We start from the raw sequence: 6,404 nt of genomic DNA, 5'->3' as shown, positions 1-6,404 counted from the left end.
CACACACACACACTGACACAATGAGATGCATTGAATTACAGCAGAGGATAATTGTCTCCCAGGATGCCTGGACTTGTCCTGAAGTACATAATCGGTAACAAATGTCTCCCTCATTCTGTCCGACACCTCTCSTCTTTGTTTCTCACAGAGCAGTTTAAACATCCACGCCCGATCATGCTCAAACGGAGGGAGGAATTAGTGCCGCTGACGCACTCCCGGACTCAAGCTAACAAAAGATTGTCGTGATTGATTAATCTCATAATTAATTTGTCAAYCCCTGTTTGCCWTCAGTGCAAAGCTGAGCCTGAAATCACTGCGCCCGCCCGCTCCAAAACGCAGGGAGCTGATGCAAATACAAATGTATGCCATGCAAAGATGTGGCGTGCATGAAGCCAGGTCTCCATGGCAACTAGGCTGTGTTTATCTCCGGTGTGACTCAATGTGCTGTGCCATGTGAGCCTGACCTAGATATAAGGTATACGCCCAGGCGAGTGTGAACGCGCACACGCTGGCATCGCGCTCACATGGAACCGCACATGGAAAAACACACGGCCACCGACTCCATGTTTGTGCCCGGAGCTGAAGCGAACCGCGTTGGAAAGAGAAGAGACGAGCTATTCCACTGTCCTGCTGTTTGTTGTTGTTTTTTGTTATTGTTGCTGGGTTTTTTTTTTCATCAGACACGATTATTCCTGTATCATGTGGTCTTATTTTCTTCTTTTTTTGACCCAATTACCTAATTTTGCTGCTGAGCCATAAAGCAAGGCTTTTATTTGCTCTTTGTCTCGGTTGAATGGTGTTTTTTTTTTTATCCACCCATACCCTGACTGATCCTGCATTCCTGTTTGAGTCTAATAAAGGACTTCCACAAAAAAAAAGAAGAAAAAAATATATTAAATCATCTTCTCCATGAAGCTTGCCAGTGGAGGGAAGCATGTGGAAATTTCCTGGGTTTGGAATTGCTAAATTCCGGCCGACCAACACTGGTAGAGGACACGGATCGCCAATTCATTACTGACTGTGGAAACATCCCAATGTAACTCTAGTAGCCTGGATTCTGGGCCTCTGCATCTTCCCTTCAGAGTTTGAGATTTTGAGTTCCCAATAAAATGCCCCATTTATGTTMATTTCTGAATAGGACTTTGGTCCATTGTGTAACAGTGCAGTTCTTTTCCCCGTCAGCCCAGGTTAGATGCTTCTGACTTCGTCTCTGGTTCAGATGTAGCTTAGCCCATGTTGCAGTTTTCCATGTTATTTATGGAATTTTTTTCTACCACATTTTTTCCTTCCACTCAACTCTCCATTCATATGGTTTTTATAAAGCATTGTGTGAGCATCCGGCTTCTTTAGCAACGACCTTTCTTTTAATTTGGATGCAGTTATGGAAATCTGATTTCTATTCCAGGTGGCACTCCTGAAGGTCTGTTTTGACTCTGCGGTGGCGTGAGTCCCATCTTTTATGACGTAGCATATGCGGAAACAGAAGCTGCGCTGAGAGGAAGCTTTTGGATAAGCTCATCAGAGAGCCTGGCTCTGAACCTGGGATGCCCTCTTGACCCAGTGATGGRAGTCAGAAGTTAAGCAAAAATAACATCACTGTTGGACAATTTCTCACACCTCGTATATAAACCTGTTGCAGCACCAGAGACCACCTTCAGTGCTGTACTGTACCGTCACTGGTAACACTTTATTTGAAGGGGTGTCATAAGACTGACATGACACTTTCATAAACATGACATAACACCTGTCATGAACATGAATAAGCCTTCATGAATATTTATGACTGTTGTCATAACGTGTCATTCGGTAAATTATGACACTTTTAATACAAAGTTGACATTATTCAAAACGTCTTTGTTAAGACAACTTGACATTAACCAAGAAATCATTACTGTTTAAACTTCACCTTTCATGACATAAAGTTACCTAATTTTTAAAGTGCAATCAGTAATACTTTCATAACAAATTTATATCAGTAATATGATATAATCAGTAATATATGACAACTTGACATTAACCAAGAAATCATTACTGATATAAATTTGTTCTTGATCTAGTTTTAAATTGTATGTTTTTGTTTTTAAACTGTAAGTTTTTATTTTATWTTTTATAATGTTGTGTTTTAATGTACRGCACTTTGTATCAGCTGTGGTTGTTTTAAAGTGCTTTATAACTAAARTTGGTTTGGTTTGGTATTCTTTTTTCTGCACTTGAAATCTGCACAAGTAGATGTTTTACTTACTTACCTACTTTTATGTGGAAGCTGTAAAAGGCTATCGAAGAGGCAGCTACCATCAAATCAGCCTCYGTYGCGATTGTTCAGGGAATAGTAAAACATTTCTACAGTGATTACAGCTGTAGGCCACAATCATCAAACAGATCCTTAAAATAAATCACAGTGGCTCCAGTGAACCTATATATAATTAGAGTTTTGCTTTTTGAACTGAATTACTGGGAGGTGTGTATTTCCTATTTATGCTTGAATCAGAGGGCTCGTTCTACGTGTGCGATTWATGCGGATTAATTATTTGTTGCCCCACTTCAAGAGTGTTTCAACACAACAGCAGCCAGCATGCCACCTCAGATTGTTTGCTTGCAGAGATAAACAGCACAGCGGAGAATCAGAATCAGGGATGCGTGAGATCTTCATACGTAACCCCACCGCATGACTCACTCATCCTGGATCGGTCTGCAGAAACAGAGACATCCAGTGTTGGATTGGCAGTATAACACTCCAAGCTTATGTAATGCTTGGAATTTGCACTTTAGGCCCCTTTAGCCATGGTTCCCGGCCCATATTGTCACGGAGCTGCCAGGACACATGATAAGTCACAAGTCAAAATGTGTTATGAGGCTATTCAGATGGCAGCTGAACGCGGCGACTGTTCCACATCATATCAGACAACACAGCGTAGAAAATGGGCCTTATCCTCAAGACGTTTCTATAGGTGAAGGTCGTCAAAACAAGTCACACTTTCTGGAGGCTGTGAGCAACATGACTTCTTCCAAAGGCTGAAGAACCTCAACAACAGATTGATGACCCCCACAAACATTATGTAATGTGGTAGCGTTATGCAATCACAAAAAAAAAAGAAAAAAAAAAGCTGCCTCTATTTATCTGAGGCAGATAAATAGATCTAACATGTTGTTGCTGAGTCATCTGAGTTGACATGTATCTGTAAAGCTGCGAGTTGTTTTCTGGGCTCATTTGGAGGACATGGGTCTCGGTGAAATGGACGACTGCGCCATGGTTGTCTTACTCAGAAGGTGTGCAAAAAAAAMAAAAAAAAACTGCATTGCGTCACAGCGGGTAGCAGATCAAAAAGAGAGAGAGAGAGGGAAGAGACAGGATGGGTTGGGAAGCAGGGGTGCAGCCAGCTAAGCCAGGAGGGAAGACAGGGAGGGGTGTGTCCTCACTGACCTAGTTAGAGCTAAATGGAAAACCCCCGCCCTCGCCTCCTCTTCCTCCTCCTCCTCCTCCTGGAAGCAGGGGTGCAGCCAGCTAAGCCAGGAGGGAAGACAGGGAGGGGTGTGTCCTCACTGACCTAGTTAGAGCTAAATGGAAAACCCCCGCCCTCGCCTCCTCTTCCTCCTCCTCCTCCTCCTGGCCTTGTCACTGACGTGTAAAAGGCACTTTCAAACATTACCAGACAGATAAAAGTGAATGCATGACGACGATGGGATCACGTGGAAGACGGAGTGGAAGACGGAGACAGAAATCCACTGAAACTAATGTACCAGGTCTGGGGGAATATCTCAGGGAAAACCAGATGGGCCTAAACGGATTTCAGACAAATTAATTACAACAACATACTGCATCTAAAAATATTGAGCCGCCTCATATCCTGTGCGATATTAGGTTGTTTTTGCTTTTATTTCCACAGAACAATATCTGTGAGGCATGAGGGTTGCTTTTAATAACACCGCRACATAATAACTGCCAAATGCAGACTAATAAACAGGATTTAATCTAACATCTCCCGGGCTTTTTCCCTGACTCTGCTTTCTGCAAATATGGCGGTTTCAGAGTTGATTCAAAGCAAACGGCAGCCAAACAGGTGATCTGACCAACAATCCGTCCAACCTTAACGAGTAAATACACCAAACGGATTGCAAATGTTCTGCAGGAAGCAAGTTTGGCCATTTTTATCTACAGAGTACTTGTTGAGGTTTAGAATTTTTCTCTCACATTTTCTCTCATTACAAGCACGAACTTCAACACATCTAACTGGGATTGGGTATTTRTGACAGAGCAACAGAGTCGAGCGCACAGAGCTCTGCTCAATCCATTATCTGTGCAACCTAAACCGACAAGCTGGACCTGGAGAAGATCCGAACTGGCAACTCTGGAGGAGCAGCGGAGATGCGTAGATGCGGTGAGAGAATAACAGGACATTTATCGGTCAAAGCCTTGCTCGGTTTGCCATATTTATGCAATCTAGAGGTCATGGTGAAAACCTAGAAGCTCAGACTAAAGTGAAACTTTTTGGTCTACATTCAAAATGCTATTGGTGGTGGAATATCACAGTGAAAATGCCATGCCACTGGTGAAACATGGTAAAATGTTGCTGTTATAATTTTGTCAGTATTGAGTCAAATTCAGGGAGAAAACCTGAAAAAAAAAAAAAAAGAATTTGAGACTGAGCTTGCTTTCCACCACAACAACAACCCTAAAAATGCAGCTAGCGCTCCAGTGGAATGGATTCGATTAAGAAAAGTTTATTTGTTTGAGTGTCTTAGACCTAAATGTACTTTTTGCACGAACTTAAAACTGCCACTTACAGTTGCTCTCAGTCTAATATGTCTGAGCTTGAGCCATTTTCCAAAGAATAATTGGCATAATGTCAATCTCTGGTTGGGTGAAGCTGGTACAGGCATACCACAAGTAACGGCAGTGAAAGGTAGCTCTGCAAAGTTCTGACTCAGGGGTAGCTGAACACAAGTGCAAGTCACAAAAAAAGGAGAAATGAAAAAAAAAAAGAAAAATATGCACGTCACGCTTTACAGAATGCATAATTTTTCTTCCTCTTCCTAATTATGCACTGTTTGTAGTTTTAATGTGAAGAAATGTGAGGCTTTGTTATTGTTTCCTACAGGATGGCGGTTTGATCTTCCTGTTTCCAGCCACTCATTCCCTTGATGAAAAGCATTAAACTCATTCAGCGAATTACTTTTTTTTTTTTCTAAAACTTTCCTATAACCAGGCCGCCTTGCCTTAAATAGATTGAGCCAATAAAAAGGCGACTTTATTCTCTCTCAGCCCCGACATTTCTTTTTGGGTCATGTATTTTGTCACTGGTTCCATTTGGCTCGTCCAAAAGGCTTCTTCTCCAGATTACATTTTCAGACAGCCCTCCTTTTTTTTCTTGTTGTTTTTACAAAGCCTTTGGTTGTTCACTCTCTCTCCCCCCTCAACCCGTCTGGATGAAGTTTCAACTTYGGTTTCTCAAGACAAGCTGGAGTCTGAGGCAGATCCGAACTCCAAATGTTCAACAGAAAACCACMAAGGCAATAGTAGTTTYCCAAATCAATTAAAAGTTTTCATGTTTAAACACTAGAAAAATACCAGACATCTGTAATGTGCAGGAAAATCTTTTTTCTTTTTTTCTTTTATTTAAACCATTCTCGGTTTAGATTAAAATCGAAGCCAAGTATGGTACTCTGTCGATGTGGAGATGAATCTCTAAAGTTCTCCAAAAGGTTGATTATTTCGCGATTTCAGTGAATGTTTGCACTTTCTACTCTCTGTTCTCAGTCACTCATTGACATTTTGTGCATCAGAGAAACCCATTGCTGAAAGCAAAAGACCAGTACTGAAACCTCTCATGTTTCAGTAATAATTGCCAGAAAGAAACTTAAAATTATCCATTGATCTTTTAACACCTCTGATATTGTGAGGATCTGGTGTTAATTTAGGTTTCTGTGTTTTTCAGTTGAGCCTCCCTATTTTCCCCATCTCCCCTTGATTGTCCCCAGCTGTCCCTCGTTTCCCCTGATTACCTTCCCCAGTCTTTATACCCACCTGTGTGTCTTGCTCCCTGTCAGGTCCTCATCTACTGTCATGTTATTTGTTTACTGACATTAGTCTTTTGTCAGTTGTCGTTAATTATTTACCCGTTGCTACCAGAGTCAGAGCTTCTGCCGCTGCTCTTCTGTGCTGCCTGGATTTTGTGAATYGTTTGTTCATGTAAAAACCATCATTTGCATCATAACCTGGGTCCGACCRCATCTACCTCACCACTTCAAACCCAACCTCATGACAGATATTGTGTATACTAAGTTTTTTTTTTTTTGAAGAAAAATGGGAGGAAATCCAGTTGGGACACATTGCCCCAGTGGCAGTTCTCGCATGATTGCTGCGTTAGTCAAACCCCTCCTTGTGCTGCCTCCAAACCATGACAAAA

This window comes from Poecilia reticulata, linkage group LG17 (assembly GCF_000633615.1).
Source record: "Poecilia reticulata strain Guanapo linkage group LG17, Guppy_female_1.0+MT, whole genome shotgun sequence".
In the NCBI taxonomy this organism is placed as follows: domain Eukaryota; kingdom Metazoa; phylum Chordata; class Actinopteri; order Cyprinodontiformes; family Poeciliidae; genus Poecilia; species Poecilia reticulata.
Note: the sequence above shows the minus strand (reverse complement) of the source record.